Source organism: Tupaia chinensis, unplaced genomic scaffold (genome assembly GCF_000334495.1).
Source record: "Tupaia chinensis unplaced genomic scaffold, TupChi_1.0 Scaffold141724_1, whole genome shotgun sequence".
Classification (NCBI taxonomy): domain Eukaryota; kingdom Metazoa; phylum Chordata; class Mammalia; order Scandentia; family Tupaiidae; genus Tupaia; species Tupaia belangeri.
This window is the reverse complement of record NW_006201581.1, coordinates 815-3,755: the sequence shown is the minus strand read 5'-3', so window position 1 is coordinate 3,755 and position 2,941 is coordinate 815. Positions and strand designations below refer to the sequence as shown.

Genomic DNA, 2,941 nt, shown 5'->3' with positions numbered 1-2,941 from the left:
AACCCCTGCTCCCTCTTCCTCTTGTGCCTCTTCTTAGCCAAGGTCCTAGGTCCCAGCAGTTAAGTTTTCAGAACATGTATTGAGGGGTTTTTCTGTTGTAACACGGCATCAGTTTGCTTAAGAACAACAGTAAAAAGAAGACCATATATATGGAATAGTAAATCTTTAAAGAACAGAAGAATAAGCTTGATCTAAACATTGTTTATTAACTGATGGTTTGAAAGTGAAAAGGTAGTTTCCATTTCTTACATATATGAGAAGACTTTGGTATGTTTGTGGAAAATGAAATCAAGGTAGAAATTAATTTTGGTGAAATCCACACATAGTGGTATTTTTTTTCCATAATACATATTTTCCTGAAATTTTTGAAGACCCTGAGTATATCCTTTATGGTTATTAGGGGAAATCCAAGACTAGACCAGTCCAGCATATCCTACTCCCAAGTGGCTGAAGTATGTACAATATTATTTCTGTGAGGAAGATACATTCAACTTCCTACTTTGGTTACTAGGGACATGTCTTCCACCCTTCACTGAGATTCTAACAGCTGGTGGGCGATGTCCCTCCAGCCAACTGGCTGGGCAATGGGAATGGGGCTTCCACCACAGAGCAAGATCTGAAAGGGGAGAAGAAAATCCCAATTCCTCCTGCAGAGAAGAGAAAGTGATTTGTGGCATGTGACTGGGTGTATCTGCCACAAGGATGGGAAAATAGAGCAGTGCTAGGGAAAATATGGGCCAGTGGTAGGAGTGGTCTTAGTAAAGAACAGAGTAAGGGATATCCTAAGAAAGTGAGAAGTATCTTGGTCTGGACTGCATGGTTAGCCAGGTGGGATCTGCTTCCCTCAACTATTAGACCACAGAGCTGGCCCTGGAAATGATCTTGAAGTTTCCTTCAGTGTTTCAATGATTCAATTAATAGATTATTAAAAACCTGAATCTGCAGATTTTGTAGCATATGTTTCTTTTTGTAAATATGTGTATGTGCCTATGTGTGTGTATTTATGTTTAAATGCCAGAGGGAGCTTGTGCTCCCCCAAAAGAGAGAGAAAGCAACCCTGAATGGGGAGTGGCCCACTGTAATAATTTGTTCTCCATTTCTCCATCTTGTCAGGACTTTGGCTGAGCACACACATGTGCCAGGAGTTTTTTTTAAGCCTCTGGGGCTGGAATTCAAACTTTGGTCCATCATAGGGGTTGTGGCTTTCTTAAGCAGTAGGCTAAAGGACCAGCCCTTCTGTATGTGTGTGTGTGTTTGAAAGAAAAGCACTTCTTCCTAATTAAATGATTATAACAGCAGCTTTAAGGAAGTCTCACAAACACTTGTCCATCCCCAGATTCTATATCATCTCAAAGAACTTCTACACGGAATATCCTATTTCATTGCAATTCTGAATCAAGCTATTGATTACAGATGAGAGGTTTCACTGATGGTTTTATACTTCATACTTTCACTATGAATTATATCTTTACACTAAATTAACTTGGTCATGAGAGTAGACTTTCTGCTTTTTCAATAGGAACTTCTTGATTAGGATAATCCATTTGCAAATCTGCACTGTTTCAGAACATCATTGAAACCTTCACAGAATTTAATGTCGCCTGGCTCTGGGCACATTCCAAGAACTGTTTAATGTTATAGTAGCAAGCTTCAAACTGCTGCTGCTGCTCCTTGCTGACTAGGTTCCCTGAGGCTACTGGAAAGTGATGTCAGACCAGAAGACTCACATTACTTTCCCCACTGAAGCCTTGAGGATGGCATGTCCCAGTGTGTACCCCACAGCAGAGCCCACAGGCACACAGGTGGTTGCCCTCTGGGTCATCAGACCTGGCTGCTGGGGTGCAGCAGCTGGAGAGCCAACTGTGGATGTGGGGCCACTGCTAACTAGATGCTGAGTTGCTTCCCTGGGGGCAGTTCTCATCTGAGGTGCACTGCTGGCCAGAAGGTCCAGGCATGAGGTGCGGCTTTGACTTCCAAACTGCATCTCAAGCACATGGCAGCTCAACTCCTAAAAGCGTGAAATGCTATAAAGAGCCCAAGGGCTTCTGCAGAGCTGTGTGTATTTGTAATTGCCATATTGCCATTTGATGGCTATCACAGAAAGAAAACTCAGCTTAAAATTAGGCAAGTTGATGACTATGAGGAATGAACTTGGGAGTTGGATCATTTTAGTTACTTTAATAACTTAGCCTTATTGATATATAATTTCATATACCATAATACCCTTTTAAATGAAATAATTCAGTGGTATATTCAGAGTTGTCAGTTATTATCAGTATTTCAGAGTATTTTTATTACCCCAAAAGAAACTCTATACTCATCAGCAATCACTTCCCAATTACCCCTTTGCCCTAACCCCTGGCAATCAGTATGTACTGTGAGTTTCTATGAATTTGCCTATTTTTGACATTTCCTAAATGGAAAAATATAATATGCAGCCTAGTGTCTGGGCATTTTTAAAAATCTTTACTATTATTTTTATTATTATTTTAGAGTTTTTTTGTGTTAGGGTGCGTATGTTCTCCTGAGAGAGGGAGACGGACAGACAGAAGCAGTGAGAGGGAAAGTGAGAAATCATCCCATGTGGGAGATAAATTATCCCCCATGGGGGATGGTCATGCCGTAATCCCTTCTCCTCCATTCTCCTCCTGGGATCTTGGGCATGTGTGTTTGGTATGATTTTCAAGCCACCAGGTCCAGGGCTCAAAGTGTGGTATGGCCTTTTGTTCACATACTATCGTGCTTTTAAGATAACTCTATGTGATAGTATGTAATAATATTTCATTTCCTTTAATGGCTGAATAATATCTATTATGTGGATCTACATTTTATTTATCCATAAAATAGTTGATAGAGATTTGAGTTGTTTCTGCTTTTCAGCTATTATGAAAAAAAAAATACCATTGTAAACATTTGTCTACAAGTTTTTGTATGGGCAAAT

At 40.2% G+C, this 2,941-nt stretch overlaps 1 pseudogene; it reads right to left on the bottom strand.

The window, feature by feature from the left end:
• Positions 1 to 1,530: 1,530 nt before the first annotated feature.
• Positions 1,531 to 1,984, bottom strand: LOC106733233 (coiled-coil-helix-coiled-coil-helix domain-containing protein 2 pseudogene; annotated as a pseudogene).
• Positions 1,985 to 2,941: the final 957 nt, after the last annotated feature.